An 18,372-nucleotide genomic window follows, 5' to 3' on the forward strand; every position below is an offset into this window, starting at 1 on the left:
CCTCCTGAAACTTTTTAACCCCTTGTCCCCCATGCAGGCTGGGAAAGCCAGAATGTGGAGCTCCGACCGATTGGGACTTCACACCCTGACTATACCAGCTGCAAAAAAGGTCCCCTAATGCCGATTTTTGTTCCGTGGTATATGTTGGGGAGCCCCCCAGGTTTATTTTGCCATGGGGCCCCATTGTTGCTTAAACCGGCCCTGCAACTCAGTATTATTTGCATCCCGCTGACCATCCCTGGTAGCAAGGGGAGCTGTGAAAATTAAACTTTAATATTAAACCATTCTTAGCACTAGTTCATATTTGCCTGGTTAAAAATACATGACAAAGAACTGTTATGAAAATAATGTAATGAATAAAACTGTTATTTTTTTTTTTATATTCCTTTAGACATTCTTTAGGTAGTGTATGCCCATTGTTAAATCTTGTAAAACCAGGATATTACCATCATTACCATAAAAGTGAGTACCCCAAATAATCTTCCGCATTCTGCTGTACTGTTTGTTAACAAAAAAACCTTCATATAGCACTAGACATAATAGAACAAAGGAAAACAGCAAGAATAAGCAAACGCATGAAATGAGAAGGGCAATACCTTTTAAAGAAGAATTGTAACCAAAATAACATAATAAATAAAAATGCTATTATTTTTCAATATTCATTTATAGATGATTTAGTCAGTGTTTGCCCATTGTAAAATCTTTCCTTACCCTGATTTACATTCTGCAATTTATCCCTGGTGGTGACATCTTTAGCTCTGGCAAGTGATCTCTGCGGAATGTTCGTTTACTGAGCTGTAAAGCCAGTGCAAAAACTCCCAGGATGTTGTAGGGACGGTGCAGGGCTGCCATCAGACATTTTGGGGCCCTTCACACATCATCAGACCTGGAGCCCCATCCCTGGGCCCACCCACTGGTTGCTGGGCCCGCCCACTAGCCACCCCTCCCCCGTGTCAGTGCACGAAGTGCGCGATGCTGCAAAAAGTGGGCATGACCATGGCATGTTGTGGGTGGAGCCAAATACTAGCAAAATACAGGTAGTCCCAAGGAATTGGGACTTTTATGTCTGTTCTTATCCTTTATCGGTACTCTTTTATCCCCCTCTATTCCCCCTGTGCCTCTTTTATCCCCCTGTGTTACCTCTTGTCTCCTTCTTTCTCAGCTTGTCCCCCTGCACTAGCCAGGTATAGGTGCCCCCAGTATAGGTATCCAGGCATAGCTGCCCCCAATATAGGTAGCCAGGTATAGGTGCCCCCAGTATAAGTAGCCAAGTATAGGTGGTGCCTCAGTATAGGTAACCAGGTATAGATGGTGCCCCAGTATGGGTAGCTAGGTATAGGTGGTTCCAGCCCCAGTATAGGTATCCAGGTATAGGTGCCCCCAGTATAGGTAACCAGGTATAGGTTCCCCCAGTATAAGTAGCCAAGTATAGGTGGTGCCCCAGTATAGGTAACCAGGTATAGATGGTGCCCCAGTATAGGTAGCCAGGTACAGGTGGTTCCAGCCCCAGTATAGGTAGCCAGGTATAGGTGGTGGCCCAGTATAGGTAGACTGTAGTCAGATATAGGTGGTGCCCTATTATAGAAAGTCTGCTGTAGCGGGCTCACTCATCTGCTCCCAACGTTCACGTGCTGATGTCACTTCTATCAGTGCTGGAACGCGGTGCGCTGGTTAGTGAGCCACAGGCCCACAGCCAGCACATGCGGCCCTTCCAGCGCTTTGGGGGGCCCGGGGTCCCCAAAAGCCCTGGGCCCCTCACTGCAGTGTCAGTTCTCCCCCCCTGATGACTGCCTTGGGAGGGTGTGTGTGTGGGGTGGGGGTGGAAGGATTCTGCATAATAAACAGCCTAGGATCAACCTCACTGGGATTATGGGACTACATAGCAATATATGGCAATATAAAGCTATAGGAAGTGTAAAAATGAATATCCTGAATAATTTACTGCATTCTATTATATGTCGTTACAGTTCCCCTTTACAGTGGAAATTCACACACTAGCTGATGTCTGCAGATTTGTGTCCTACAACCCTCATTAATGGCTATTTGATTAGGGAAATGTCTGGGCCTGATCTGCATCTGCTATTGATTGCGGTGAAACAAGGGCTGCATATAATGACTTTGCCTCATCTCCCACTTCGTCCATCCCGGAGTAACGCAGCTGTACGCCTGTGCTGATCGCCCTTAATAAACCCATTGGACGGAGGAGATGGGCGATGTTATCTGGCTCTAATACCGGTGAAATATCTGCAGCCTCTCTCCGCTACCCATAATGACACAATTACTCTGCACAACTGGCTGAATGTTCCTCTTCTAATTATGTGTCCCTTCATGGCCCAATGATGTCACATTACCGAGATGCTTCTTGCTGATGACACCCAACACCGGGGCTGACATTGGCCTGTTCATTTCAAGTCTACCTGCATTTTACGATGGAACAAAAAATAATTGGGTTTATTTAACCACTTATGTAGTTTCAGATATATTATCTACGTCCCAAAGAACTTCAGTTCCTGCTCAGGGGTGTAGATATTCGTCTTTTGCGGCGGTTCCGCCACTCGCTCCCATGCTCACTCCTGCACTCGTTCTTGCTGCCGCCAGTTAGTGGGAGATCAGTGAATAGGAATCGCAGTTCACATTCATTGCTCTAAGTCACTGTGTCAATGATCGCCAGCATCAATGAGATGCCTCCGGTCATAGTAACCAAGGAAGTTACACATCCGCATATTACTTCCCGTTCGTGTACTAATAGTACGCTAACAAGAAATAATGTGCGAGGACATCTTGTGGCCAAATAGTAAAATTACCCCTACATACATTCATTTTATAGTGGATCCGAGATGAAAAACTAACTATAACAAGTAACTTGTCTATATATCTTATCTAAAGTGTAGATAGTTTACACAGCAAATCTAGCTGCAAACAGCTTTAATAGAATATGATTGATTATTCCTGTGATACAATGACAGCAGCCATGTTGTTTGTAAACATTACACAGAAGCAGGCTTATCTGCATCTTGAGCAAAAAACCTAATCCCCCCTCCTCCTCCCTCCTCCCCTCTGCCTCTGAAATCTCTGGCTAGTAATACCTCCCCCTCCTCCTGCACAGACTGAGCTCCCATGAGCCCTTGCCTTGTCTGAAAGTGCCTTGGCTCTCTGAAAACCTGTGGGCGTGGCATCTTTAGTTTATAGGGAATTAGAGTATTAAAACAAAAACAAAAAGTGTTTGGCTTGAGGAATGCCCTATAAACACTAGGAAAGGAACACAATTATGCAATGAGTAAAAGTTCATCTCGGATCCACTTTAATAAAAAAGACTCAGACATACATTTAAAATAAACCCCTTACCTCCCATAATTACTCAAATAAAACTTTAGCATTACAAAAAATGGCAATTAAAAAGAAATTCATAAATAGTTACCTCAGGAACTGTACTTTTTTTTATTTATATATGTCAAGAGGGTATATTACTGTTATGTTAACTGCTTGCCAACTGCGTCACGCCAATGGGCGTGGCCGCGGCGGCAGCCCCAGGACCGCCTAACGACGATCGGCGTTAAGTCCTTGGGGCTTGCAGTGCAGGAGATCGCACACAGGCTGAGCGTGCATCTCCTGATAGTGGGTGGAGCGGAGCACTGCCTTCAGTCTCCGAGCTGCGATTGCCGGTCGGGAGACTGTTACATGGCAGAGTCGCCATCTAATTACATTGTACAGCATTGCGATCTGCAGCAGCGTTGTATGTACAGAAGGATCCGCAACCGAGCAGAGGTGGAAACGCTGGTTTTTTATTCAAAAATTCCACATGACAGATGTAATAAAATCACAAGGTTCAACTGACGCGTGTCGGGCTTACAATCTGCCCTTAGTCATAGTAGCAGCAGCGCTGTACTGGGGACTGCCGTGTGACATGGCTGTCCACCTGGGGCAGCAGAGAGTGATCGGCTCTCATAGGCAGAAGCCTTTGACAGCCGATCTCGTGATTGGCCAGCTGGGGAGAGTGAAGGAGGGAGGTGAAAAAAAATAAAGAAATAGCCATATTTATTAATAAATAAATAAGAAAAATATTTACAAAAAAAATAAACACTGGGGGCAATCAGACCCCACCAACAGAGAGCTCTGTTGGTGGGGGGGAAAGGGGGGGGGGTAGATCAGTTGTGTGCTGTGTTGTGTGACCCTGCAACTTGGCCTTGAAGCTGCAGTGGCCCATTTTGTAAGAAATGGCCTGGTCTTTAGGGGGGTTTAAGCCCATGGTCCTCAAGAGGTTAATTAGTGATGGCACAAAACTAAAAAAAATGTTTATTTCCAAATAATACATCATACTAGGGAAATATTTTAAACATCACAAAAACCGAGATAAATGGGCAAATAAAATGTGTGGGTTTTAGTTACAGTAGCATGTATTATTTTTAAACTATAATGGCCAAAAACTGGGAAGTAATGAATTTTTTTCAATTTTTTTTTCTTATATTTCCTAATTAAAATGCATTTAAAATAAAACAATTCTCAGCAAAATGTACCACCTAAAGAAAGCCTAATTGGTGGGGAAAAACAAGATATGGATCGTTTTGTTGTTATAAGTAGTGATAAAGTTATTGACAAATGAATGGGAGGAGCGCTGAAAGGTGAAAATTGCTCTGGTACAGAAGGGGAAAAACCCCTCAGTAGTGAAGTGGTTAATAAGAAAAAAACAATGCAGAGGGTTGCTGAGAGGGACCAACGGCATTCTATCAGTTTCGAACAATAAGAAGATGGAAAGGTGTTTGTTTACTGGAGATATGTTATCAGGACCAGTGGCGGACAAAGCCAACAGTGGGCCCCTGTGCCAGAAAAGCATTAATATGAAATGAGGCCCTATGCAAGATAGTGGTTTTTGCCCACTGCTGATCATCACCTGGCATTTTTTAAAAAATTGGATGAGGCTTCGTGCATTCTGGGAGACCAGGTATATTTTGTACCGGCATTGGAACTCTCAGTAACCAAACAGTGATACATTTCAGAAAGTAAATCAGGGAGAAGAAAGATTGGGCAAATGGGCACAATGGGCACAATGGGCAAATACTGTATTTTCTGGGCTATAAGACTCACTTTTTCTCCCCAAAAGGGGGAAATAAAAGTCACGGTGACTTATAGTCCAAATGCAGGGAGTTCCTGACTTCTGAATACCAGCCAATACGAACCTCCAACCCGCCACAATGTCGGGGACTCCCTGTACTGTGCCCATGCAGAGGAGGACACTGGGGGACAAACAGAGGACACAGGGGGACACAAAGGGGCATAGAGGGGGACAGAGGAGGACACAGGGAGACACAAGAGGTACAAGGGGGGCATGAGGTGCAAAGGGGGCATAATCCACAGATGCCCCTTCACCATGGTCGCACCAGGTTTAGTATATATTTTTTTCCCCTGGTTTTTGTCCTCTAAACCTAGGTGCATCTTATAGTCCGGAGCGTCTTCTAGTCCGAAAAAATATAGTAATTACTAAATAATTTATAAATGAATACAGTCAAAAAAAATGTTTTTTTATTTATTACATGATTTTTATTACAGTTCCTCTTCAGTGTTGCTAGCAAATTTTTTGCCAAAGTTATTTTTGCATTGAAAATGGCATTTTGGATTTCGAGAACATTTTCGTGAAAATACATTGTATTTTCTCAATAGGTATTTAAAAAGTTCAGACCCTTAGGTAACTATTTATGATGTTGGCTTTTTTTATTGTAATTTTTTTTTTTTTTTTTTGTAATTTAAAATTTTATTTGGGTAATTTTAGGTGTTGGAGGTAAACAGCTAATTTTGCATATAATATAATGTATTTATTTATTAAAAAGTGTATGTGAGTGTAGTGTTACTATTTGGCCACAAGATGGCCACAGTCAAAAAAAGTCCTGATCACGCTTCCAGGAACTAGAATGAGGATGGGGAACTTTTTTTAAGCAGAAAGACCGCGGCCTCTGATAAGCGCGCCTCATTCAGCTGCAGCACCACAGGCTATCTGGATGAACATATTTGTCCAGATAGGCTTAAAGAGGAACTGTAACATAAAAAGATCCCCTGGGGGGTACTCACCTCGGGTGGGGGAAGCCTCCGGATCCTAATGAGGCTTCCCACGCCGTCCTCCATCCGTCAGGGGTCTCTCTGCAGCCCTCCGTGGAGTCCGTGCAGCGGTGACGTCAATATTTACCTTCCTGGCTCCTGCGCAGGCGCTCTGACGGCTGTCGGCTCCGAACTACACGGAAATACCCGATCGCCGTCGGGTCCGCTCTACTGCGCAGGCGCAAGTTTCCTGCGCCTGCGCAGTAGAGCGGACCCGAATGAGATCGGGTATTTCCGTGTAGTTCGGAATGGAAAGCCGCCACAGCGCCCCCGCTGGAGCCAGCAAAGGTAAATATTGAAATGACAGTCGGCACAGTCGCCGGCTGTTCGGAGGGCTGCGGAGAGACCCCCGTGGGACAGAGGACGGCGTGGGAAGCCTCATTAGGATCCGGAGGCTTCCCCCACCCGAGGTGAGTACCCCCCAGGGGATCTTTTTAATGTTACAGAGTCTCTTTAAGTGGTTAAAGCCAACCTGACGCGAAAGAAAACTTGATATAATGAATGGTATGTGTAGTACAGATAATGAATAGAACATTAGTAGCAAAGAAAAGAGTCTCATATTTTTATTTTCAGTTATATAGCTTTCTTTTCTCTTTTTTGTATAACTTTGTATCATTCTGTCACAGTTGCAGTTTTAAAACCAAACGAAGTAGAAATAAATAATAATAATAATAATTGACCCTTTGAACTTTGGTCGGAGAGCTCAGAGAAGCTCTTTTGCACAGATAACAAATAAAGTTTCTTAACTCTTCCTGTACTGGAAAACAATATGAGACTCTTTTCTTTGCTATGGAAAACTAGAATGTGCTTTCTTAAAGAGGAACTCCAGTGAAAATAATGTAATAAAAAAAGTGCTTCATTTTTACAATAACTATGTATAAATGATTTAGTCAGTGTTTGCTCATTGTAAAATCTTTCCTCTCCCCGATTTACATTCTGACATTTTTACTGTGGGCAGGTTATGTAGCTGCTCCTAGCTGTTTTGGCTGTTAGAGACAGCTGTAAACAGCTATTTCCTGTCTGTGAACCTTGTTACATTGTGGCAGTTTGCCCAGGGTACCGCTGTCCTAGAGCTTCTTGTGGGAGGGGTTTCAGCACAAAATCAGTCATACAGCGCCCCCTGATGGTCTGTTTGTGAAAAGCATTATATTTCTCATGTAAAAGGGGGTATCAGCTTCTGATTGGGATAAAGTTCAATTCTTGGTTGGAGTTTCTCTTTAAAAGAGAAAGAATTTGCGATAATTCAGGTTGGAGTGAGCTCGAGATGTCTCCCAGTGCATCACTGCTGAATATATGCAAATTAACCATTGTTGCCCTTAGACACTAAACACACTTCCAGAACCGCTGGAATGTAATGATGTGTCAGCTTGTTAACTTGTACAGAGCCATAATAATCCAACATGCATACAGACTGTTTCGGATTGTTTGATCCTCATCAGTGCATGGCATGGATTAATTTGGCTCTACTATTGTTCTATTTCTTAGCTGTACTACACATACAATTCATTATCGCATACGTTTATTTACGCTTCAGGTTTGCTTTAAGGACAATAGTATAAAAGTCTCACAAGTCAGACCTCACCGGGAAACTCCATTCCACAAGACAGATGCACTTTGCTTTGATTTCATCCTTCAGAAAGCCACTGGTGTTTCTGCTGATACGGTGGGCTGTTTTAGGGCGCCCAGTACGCTCGTTTATCTAAAGCGAGACATGAGGAATGTACGACGTGCTATAAAACCCTCGATAAATAACCGGCTACTTCACCCGATAACAACAATCACTTAGCAGGACTAATGAAATGCTTTGCTTTGTTACGAGGCGTCGAGGTTCTTTACAAACTCTCCCTGTTGTGGATGAGGTTGTGGCCCGTCCTTACAGGCGGCGGATGGTAAGCGATTCCTGCCTCGGCCGTGACAAGCGTACGTGGGGTCATCTGACGGGGAGATGAATATTGGACAAATAATAACATAGGTCCTAGCAAAGGCGAAGGCCCAAAATGCTGCTCAGAGAACAATGCAGCCAAACGGAAATCATGAAAGGCCCGCTCACAGACTGATGGATGCCATTTGGCACCCCTGCTGCCCGCCATGGTGTGTTGATTGGTGTAGCCCTATTCTATGCAAGTGACTGGGGCAGTGGCGTAGCAATAGGGGATGCACAGGTTGCCTAAGCCGGGGCCCCTGCAGAGATCTGTCATCCCCCAAATATTTAGCTGTTCTCCATCATGCATACTTATGAATTGGCTGCCAGGAGACTTGGGAGCAGGATACAACCGGTATATGGCTTATCCTGCTGCTGCACAAGTCCCGGAGGCGTTAATTACTATTCCCCCTCCAGGTCCACGTGGATGGTAGGGAAAGATGTTATTCAGCTTCCAGCTATTGCTGGAGGCGAATTACAGAGTTTTAAAAGTAACTTCAGCTCCATCTTCTGACGGCGCCCAAGTTACTTACATAGCTGTAATTCCTATTACGGCCTATGGTGGCGCCGGCTGTGCCAAAATCTCCTGCGCTGTTATTACAGTGCTTGTCCATCATTGGGGCCAGCTCCTGTACACAATGCAGAGCAGCGAGGTGCATAACTACAAGTCTTGCCTACCCCTGAGGACTCTCACAGCCTGGGGGCCCATCTTGCAAGTCAAGTGAAAGTTTGGCCATTATGACAAGTTTGGCCATTATGATCTTCACACCCAAAACAAGTGTAGCTGATCTGAAGGATAGGGCCCTATATCTAAGGGAGTGAAGTAGCAGTTGGGGCTCCACTACAGCTCTGACACCTAGGAATGCTCATTCGGAGTTCGAGGAATTGAAACTTCTGAATTCCTGATCGGAAATCTGAATTTCCGATCGGAAAACAGAACTTGGAAATCGGATTTCTGCAGAAATTAGTGTTGGGCGAACAGTGTTCGCCACTGTTCGGGTTCTGCAGAACATCACCGTGTTCGGATGATGTTCGAGTTCGGCCGAACACCTGATGGTGTTCGGCCAAACCGTTCGGCCACATGGCCGAACTAAGAGCGCATGGCCGAACGTTCCCCGAACGTTCGGCTAGCGCTGTGATTGGCCGAACGGGTCACGTGGTTCGGACCCGAACGCGCTCTGATTGGCCGAACTGTCACGTGGTTCGGGTAAATAAATACCCGAACCACGTCATATCTCCGCCATTTGTCTGTGGGTTTAGCTTTGGGTAGGCAGGCAGGGTAGTTCGCGCTCCAGCCACGCTAGCCAGGGTCCCCCCAGTCATTGTGTCGCTGCTGGGAATAGTAGTACACCGCTCGCTCAGCCACACTATATAGCATTGTGTTTACTGCCACTCTGTGTACCTCGCTCAGCCACACTATATAGCATTCTGTTTACTGCCACTCTGTGTCTGCTGGGAATAGTAGTACACCGCTCGCTCAGCCACACTATATAGCATTGTGTTTACTGCCACTCTGTGTACCTCGCTCAGCCACACTATATAGCATTGTGTTTACTGCCACTCTGTGTCTGCTGGGAATAGTAGTACACCGCTCGCTCAGCCACACTATATAGCATTGTGTTTACTGCCACTCTGTGTACCTCGCTCAGCCACACTATATAGCATTGTGTTTACTGCCACTTTGTGTCTGCTGGGAATAGTAGTACACCGCTCGCTCAGCCACACTATATAGCATTGTGTTTTCTGCCACTCTGTGTACCTCGCTCAGCCACACTATATAGCATTCTGTTTACTGCCACTCTGTGTCTGCTGGGAATAGTAGTACACCGCTCGCTCAGCCACACTATATAGCATTCTGTTTACTGCCACTCTGTGTACCTCGCTCAGCCACACTATATAGCATTCTGTTTACTGCCACTCTGTGTCTGCTGGGAATAGTAGTACACCACTCGCTCAGCCACACTATATAGCATTCTGTTTACTGCCACTCAGTGTACCTCACTCAGCCACACTATATAGCATTGTGTTTACTGCCACTTTGTGTCTGCTGGGAATAGTAGTACACTGCTCGCTCAGCCACACTATATAGCATTGTGTTTACTGCCACTCTGTGTACCTCGCTCAGCCACACTATATAGCATTCTGTTTACTGCCACTCTGTGTCTGCTCCAGCATGTTACCTGTGCAAAGAAACATGACATTTTCCACATTTAAAAGACAGTTTTTCCTTTGAAACTTTACAATCAATTTTCTCAAAAACTATATGCTCTTTTTCAAATATTTTTTTTCCTCTTGTACCCACTCCCAAGGTGCACATACCCTGCAAATTTGGGGTATGTAGCATGTAAGGAAGCTTTACAAAGCACGAAAGTTCGGGTCCCCATTGACTTCCATTATGTTCGGAGTTCGGCGCGAACACCCGAACATCGCGGCGATGTTCGGCAAACGTTCGCGAACCCGAACATCTAGGTGTTCGCCCAACACTAGCAGAAATACTGCATTACTGCAATTTGGTCATTTTAGCCCAATCACAGAACTCGAAATAATAAAAAAAAAAACACTACTACTAAATTGGAAACCAATCGGAAATCGGATTTCTGTAGAAATACTGCATTACCACAACTCGATAATTTTAGTCCAATCACAGAACTCGGAAGTATTTGGCCAATCAGAGAATGCACAAAATGACAAAAAAAAACACAACTCGGATATCCGAACTCAGAAATATTGGAATTCCGTGAAATTGGTAATCGGCATTGGCAAAACTTCTGCAGAATCGGAAATCAACATTTCTGACCATCCCCACGGACACCTGTGCGGTTGCAGAGGTTTCTCCCCTGCATGACCTGTTTCCGGTTACATCACATGTTCTCTTCAATCCTCTCCATTGCAGCTCATCGCCACGCCTTGCTGCCAATCACCATGCGGCTTCCGTCCCTGTCACATGTCATGCAGAGTAGTGGTGCTCAAATACCCCTTTTTAAAATTCGAGTTTGGTCGAATTCGAATAGTAAATTATTCGAGGTCATTCGAATATTCGAGTCGAATAATTTTTACTATTCGATTCGACCTCGGACTTCGAGCTCACTATTCGAGTCGGTATTCGAGCTGACTATTCGAGCTGACTATTCGAATTGGCCTTAAATAGCTTCCAACACTTGTTTTGAGGGTGAATGATGCAAGAAACCTCTTTTTTTCCAAGTAACAACAGCAAGTGATTATGTGGGGATGTTCCTTTAAAAAAAAATGTGGAAAGAGAAGTTGTGTCCTTAATTTTGTTCAGTAGTGTTACTGTATATACTTGTTCTTCTTCTTCTATATCGTCTTCTTCTATATCGTCTTCTTCTTCTTCTTCTTCTTCTATATCGTCTTCTTCTTCTTCTTCTTCTTCTTCTTCTTCTTCTTCTTCTTCTTCTTCTTCTTCTTCTTCTTCTTCTTCTTCTCCTCCTTCCTTTTCAATATAGTCTTATTCTTCTTCACGTATTTCTCTTTTCAATTTTTTTTTAAAGAAATGCAGCTATTTTTGAGCGTAACAAATAGCTGGTGGGCGCACGCATGTTGGAAGCGCCATTGTATGTGCTCCCTGGCAGTGGAAACACAAAGACAGCAGGAGGTAAATTCAGCAGCAGGAGGAGGAGGAGGAGTGTGTGGCAGCAGGCAGTCAATGAGGCAGGCAGCTCGCCGTGACATAATAGCCCTGGTACCTAGCGGTGATACCAGGGCTGTAAATAAACACAACAGGAGGTCCCAGACAGCGGTCGTGCAGCCCACATTGTGTCCAATACACAACTGGGACAACACAGTTTTCAACCCGGGCACCTCAGAAAAATTAAACCTTTTTTTGTTTTTTTAATGGTTTGTTTGGTTTTGGTTTTGCAACCAATATAGCTATTGTTTGACGTAATAGCTGGTGGCAGAGTGGCAGCAGAAGGTAAATCATCTGTGTACCCTGGCAGTGGGAAACACAGACAGACAGCAGCAGCAGGAGGAGGAATGGAGGAGTAGGCGAGCAGCTATTGTTTGACGTAATAGCTGGTGGCAGAGTGGCAGCAGAAGGTAAATCATCTGTGTACCCTGGCAGTGGGAAACACAGACAGACAGCAGCAGCAGCAGCAGGAGGAGGTGTGGAGGAGCAGTGTGAGTGTGGCAGCAGGTAGGCAGCGTGACATAATAGCCCTGGTACCTAGCGGTGATACCAGGGCTGTAAATAAACACAACAGGAGGTCCCAGACAGCGGTCGTGCAGCCCACATTGTGTCCAATACACAACTGGGACAACACAGTTTTCAACCCGGGCACCTCAGAAAAATTAAACCTTTTTTTTTTTTTTATGGTTTTTTGGTTTTTGGTTTTGCAACCAATATAGCTATTGTTTGACGTAATAGCTGGTGGCAGAGTGGCAGCAGAAGGTAAATCATCTGTGTACCCTGGCAGTGGGAAACACAGACAGACAGCAGCAGCAGGAGGAGGAATGGAGGAGTAGGCGAGCAGCTATTGTTTGACGTAATAGCTGGTGGCAGAGTGGCAGCAGAAGGTAAATCATCTGTGTACCCTGGCAGTGGGAAACACAGACAGACAGCAGCAGCAGCAGCAGGAGGAGGTGTGGAGGAGCAGTGTGAGTGTGGCAGCAGGTAGGCAGCGTGACATAATAGCCCTGGTACCTAGCGGTGATACCAGGGCTGTAAATAAACACAACAGGAGGTCCCAGACAGCGGTCGTGCAGCCCACATTGTGTCCAATACACAACTGGGACAACACAGTTTTCAACCCGGGCACCTCAGAAAAATTAAACCTTTTTTTTTTTTATGGTTTTTTGGTTTTTGGTTTTGCAACCAATATAGCTATTGTTTGACGTAATAGCTGGTGGCAGAGTGGCAGCAGAAGGTAAATCATCTGTGTACCCTGGCAGTGGGAAACACAGACAGACAGCAGCAGCAGGAGGAGGAATGGAGGAGTAGGCGAGCAGCTATTGTTTGACGTAATAGCTGGTGGCAGAGTGGCAGCAGAAGGTAAATCATCTGTGTACCCTGGCAGTGGGAAACACAGACAGACAGCAGCAGCAGCAGCAGGAGGAGGTGTGGAGGAGCAGTGTGAGTGTGGCAGCAGGTAGGCAGCGTGACATAATAGCCCTGGTACCTAGCGGTGATACCAGGGCTGTAAATAAACACAACAGGAGGTCCCAGACAGTGGTCGTGCAGCCCACATTGTGTCCAATACACAACTGGGACAACACAGTTTTCAACCCGGGCACCTCAGAAAAATTAAACCTTTTTTTTTTTTTTTATGGTTTTTTGGTTTTTGGTTTTGCAACCAATATAGCTATTGTTTGACGTAATAGCTGGTGGCAGAGTGGCAGCAGAAGGTAAATCATCTGTGTACCCTGGCAGTGGGAAACACAGACAGACAGCAGAAGGGCAGTACACAGCAGCCCACTGTAGGTGTAAAATGTGTGGCTGCAGGCGACGTAATAGTCAAAGTGAACCAGGCTGGCTTAGTGAGCAGGAGCCAGGAGGTGGTAAAGGGTGGTAAGGCACATTAACGATGGTTCCGGCAGCCAGTTCATGTCCCCCTCTCGCCGACAACAGGGGCCAGGAACTCGCCTTCCACCCACGCCTGGTTCATCTTGAGAAACGTCAGTCTGTCCACAGACTTGTGAGACAGACGTGAGCGTTTCTCGGTGACCACGCCACCAGCTGCACTGAAGCAGCGCTCGGACAGCACGCTGGAAGGGGGGCAGGACAGCACTTCCAGGGCGTACTGCGTCAGCTCGCTCCAGATCTCCATGCGCTTGACCCAATACTCCATGGGATCAACAGGGGCATCGCTGTCAAGCCCGCTGTACGACCCCATGTAGTCAGCCACCATGCGGGTCAGGCGCTGGCTGTGACCGGAGGAGGATGCTGCTGCATGCATCTCCTCTCTAGTCACTGCTGCCGGAGCCTCTACAGTCCTGTAGAGCTCGTGGCTGAGAGACAGCAGGTCTGTGGGGCGCTTGCTGCTGCTGGATGCAGGCACCTGCTGCTGCCTCTGTGCTGGCTGCTGGACAGTGGGGGTGGAAGGCTGGGGGAAGGCTTCCTCCAAGCGCTCAACAAGGGCCTGCTGCAAGCTCCTTATTTGTTGCGCTGGGTCTCCTCCTGCAGGCGGCAGGAACTGGCTCAACTTCCCCTTGAGGCGTGGGTCCAACATCATGCTGATCCAGATGTCCTCCCTCTGCTTCATCTGGATCACCCTGGGGTCCCTGCGCAGGCACGTCAGCATGTGCGCTGCCATTGGGAAGAGGCGGGCCACGTCTGCTGGCACATCGACGTCAGTGCTGTCCTCATCCTCCTCCTCTGCCGCCTCATCCTCTCTCCACCCCCGCACCAACTCAGCTGCGCTGTGCTGATCCCCCTCATCAGCAGCCAGGTCAGGGACCTCCACCAAGTCCTCCTCCTCCTCCCCCTCAGAGGTGGACTGCGCAGCTGGTTGCCGCTCCTGCTGGTCCAAGGCTGCCGCTCCCTGTTCCAGCAAAGCATCGAGGGCCCTGTTCAGCAGAGAAACCAGGGGCACCCACTCGCAGACCATAGCATGGTCCCTGCTCACCATGTTTGTGGCCTGCAGGAAGGGAGCCAGCACTAAGCACACCTGCTGCATGTGCCTCCAGTCATCATCGGGGACGATGGACGGGAAGTTGCTGGTCTTGTCCCTTCTCTGAGCTGCGGAAACAGTGGCCAGGGCAAGGTACTGTTTGACAGCGCGCCTCTGTTCAACCAGACGCTCCAACATCGCCAGGGTGGAGTTCCAGCGAGTCGGAACGTCAAGGATCAGCCGATGGCGTGGCAGATCCAGCTCCTTTTGCACGTCTTCCAGGCTCGCACAGGCTGCAGCCGAGCGCAGGAAGTGACGCACAACATTCCTTGCCGTTTCCAGCAGTTCGCCCATCCCCTGGTAGGTGCGCAGGAACTTCTGCACCACCAGGTTCAGCACGTGGGCAAGACAGGGGATGTGGGTCAGGTTTCCCCTGTCTATTGCGGCAACCAGATTGGCCCCATTGTCGGCCACCACCTCTCCGACTCTGAGGCCTCTGGGTGTCAGCCAAATCCTCTCCTGCTCCTGGAGTTTGGCCAACACATGGGTTGCCGTCAGCTTGGTCTTCCCAAGGCTGACCAAGTGCAGCAGCGCTTGGCAGTGGCGGGCCTTCACGCTGCTGCTGAGGCGGGGGGTTTGGCCAGGTGTGCCGGAGGATGGCAGAGGATCGGAGGAACCTGCTGCAGTTCCCCTGACCCTGCGGGGTGGCACCACCCACTGTGTTGCTGCTGCTGCTGTGCCCGCTGCTGCTCTCCCATCCTCACCCCCTTCCACCAAGCTGACCCAGTGGACAGTGAAGGACAGGTAGCGGCCTGTCCCGAAGCGGCTGCTCCAGGAGTCCATGGTGACGTGGACCCTTTCACCAACCGCGTGCTCCAGCCCTCGCTCCACATTGGCCATCACAAAGCGGTGCAGTGCAGGAATGGCCTTGCGGGCAAAGAAGTGTCTGCTGGGGAGCTGCCAGTCTGGGGCTGCGCAAGCAAGCAGCGCACGAATGTCGCTCCCCTCCTGCACGAGCGTGTACGGCAGGAGTTGGGAGCACATGGCCCGTGCCAGCAAGCCGTTCAGCTGCCGCACGCGACGGCTGCTGGGAGGCAGAGCCCTAACCACCCCCTGGAAGGACTCGCTCAAAAGGCTCTGGCGTGGCCTTTTGCTGACACGGGAATCAACAGACACAGCAGAGGAGGCCACTGAGGACTGGCTGCCAGAACAGGCCTCAGTGTCGGCGGCAGGAGTTGCAGAGGGGGGAGGAGCAGTGCGTTTCCGCACTCCTGCTGGTGCTGCTGGAGGAGCAGGAGGGCGGGTGGCTGCTGTTGCTGCTGCTGCTGCTGAAGGCTGTGCAGTGATGGGTGTGGTGCCACTGCCAGCACCAGATGCCTTCAGCCTCTGGAACTCCTCATGCTGGTGGAAATGTTTAGCCGCAAGGTGGTTGATGAGCGAGCTGGTGCAGAACTTTAAGGGGTCTGCACCTCTGCTCAACTTCCGCTGACAGTGGTTGCAAGTGGCGTACTTGCTGTACACAGTGGGCATGGTGAAATATCGCCAGATTGGTGACTTAAACATCCCCCTACGGCATGGAAGCGCTGCTGCCTGTCTCCCTGTGGTGGTTGGGGGGGGGAGCTTGGGGGGCTTGGGTGCGGCTGGTGGTGGTACTGGCAGATGCTGCTGCTGCTGAGCCTGAGACACCAGCAGGCTGTGGGACCTGCCTACTGCTGCTGCCAATGCTTGCAATGATGCGCCTCCTTGCAAGGCCCACAAGAGCATCCTCCTCCTCCTCCTCAGAGCTGCTGAGGACGACATCCCCTGGAGGTGGTGGCACCCAGTCTCTGTCTGTCACCGGGTCATCATCATCCTCCCCCTCCTGAAACATGTCCTGCTGGGATGAGGACCCCCCAAACTCCTCTCCTGATGCATGGATGGGCTGCTTGACTGTCGCCACAGTCTTGCTGTCCAATCCCTCATCCCCCAAAGTGCCCATCAGCATCTCCTCCTCAAGATCGCCAACAACAGCAGACAATTTACTCATGATGCCTGGGGTCAAAAGACTGCTGAATGACAGGTCGGCGAGTGACGGTGAACTGGCCTCCTCCCCAGACCCTGCTGGGCGGCTGCTGCGAACAGGGGTGGTGGTGGTGGTGAGGGTGGAGGCCTCGGATGCAGAGCTGATGGCGGGCTGCTCATCCTCCGTCATGAGTTGCACCACAGTGTCTGCATCCTTTTCCTCAATGGGACGTTTCCGACCCGGCTGGAGGAAAATGGGAGCAGGTGCTACACGCTGCTGCTGCTGTGTCTCTGCAGCGTGAGTTGCAGATGCTCCTGCTGGGCGGCGCCCAAGGCGTCCACGGCCAGTGGCTATGGGAGGAATGTTAGCCACTGACGCTGCTGCTGCGGAACTGTGCATGGTGGCGCGCCCGCGGCCGCGGCTTGCCACAATGCTGCTCCCTCTCCTCCTGATTCCCTTGCTGCCCTTCCCCTTGCCCAAACCGCGCTGGCTGCCACTTCCAGACATCTTAAATGTTTTGGGCGTATAGACAAAAGTTTTGTAAAAGGGCGGGTGAAAAGTGGGGTACTTTAATGGAGTGGGTTGGTTGGTGAGGTGACTGAGTGAGTGTCCCCTAGTACAGTAAGTAAGTAGTAACAGTCAGGAAGTACAACTAGCAGTTACAATAATCAGTAGTAATCACAAGTAAATTTAGTGTGTGTACACTCAGACAGTGAGTGCACGCACGCAGGAGCTAGTAGCCTATGAACACAGTGACTGAGTGTCCTAGACTCCTAGTACAGTAAGAGCAAGTAGTAACAGTAAGTAGAACTAACTAATTACAATAATCAATCAGCGATCAGAAGGAAATGGAGTGTGGGTGGTGTGTGTACACTCAGACAGTGAGTGACCGCACGCAGGAGCTAGTAGCCTATGAACACACAGTGACTGAGTGTCCTAGACTCCTAGTACAGTAAGAGTAAGTAGTAACAGTAAGTAGAACTAACTAATTACAATAATCAATCAGCGATCAGAAGGAAATGGAGTGTGGGTGGTGTGTGTACACTCAGACAGTGAGTGACCGCACGCAGGAGCTAGTAGCCTATGAACACAGTGACTGAGTGTCCTAGACTCCTAGTACAGTAAGAGTAAGTAGTAACAGTAAGTAGAACTAACTAATTACAATAATCAATCAGCGATCAGAAGGAAATGGAGTGTGGGTGGTGTGTGTACACTCAGACAGTGAGTGACCGCACGCAGGAGCTAGTAGCCTATGAACACAGTGACTGAGTGTCCTAGACTCCTAGTACAGTAAGAGTAAGTAGTAACAGTAAGTAGAACTAACTAATTACAATAATCAATCAGCGATCAGAAGGAAATGGAGTGTGGGTGGTGTGTGTACACTCAGACAGTGAGTGACCGCACGCAGGAGCTAGTAGCCTATGAACACAGTGACTGAGTGTCCTAGACTCCTAGTACAGTAAGAGTAAGTAGTAACAGTAAGTAGAACTAACTAATTACAATAATCAATCAGCGATCAGAAGGAAATGGAGTGTGGGTGGTGTGTGTACACTCAGACAGTGAGTGACCGCACGCAGGAGCTAGTAGCCTATGAACACAGTGACTGTCTGACTGAGTGTCCTAGACTCCTAGTACAGTAAGAGTAAGTAGTAACAGTAAGTACAACTAACTAACAATAATCTATCAGTAATCAGAAGGAAATAGAGTGTGTGTACACACAGACAGTGAGTGAGTGCACACACGCAGGAGCTAGCTAGTAGCCTATAAACAGTGACAGTCAGTGAGTGTCCTACTCC

Source organism: Hyperolius riggenbachi, chromosome 5, assembly GCF_040937935.1.
Source record: "Hyperolius riggenbachi isolate aHypRig1 chromosome 5, aHypRig1.pri, whole genome shotgun sequence".
Classification (NCBI taxonomy): domain Eukaryota; kingdom Metazoa; phylum Chordata; class Amphibia; order Anura; family Hyperoliidae; genus Hyperolius; species Hyperolius riggenbachi.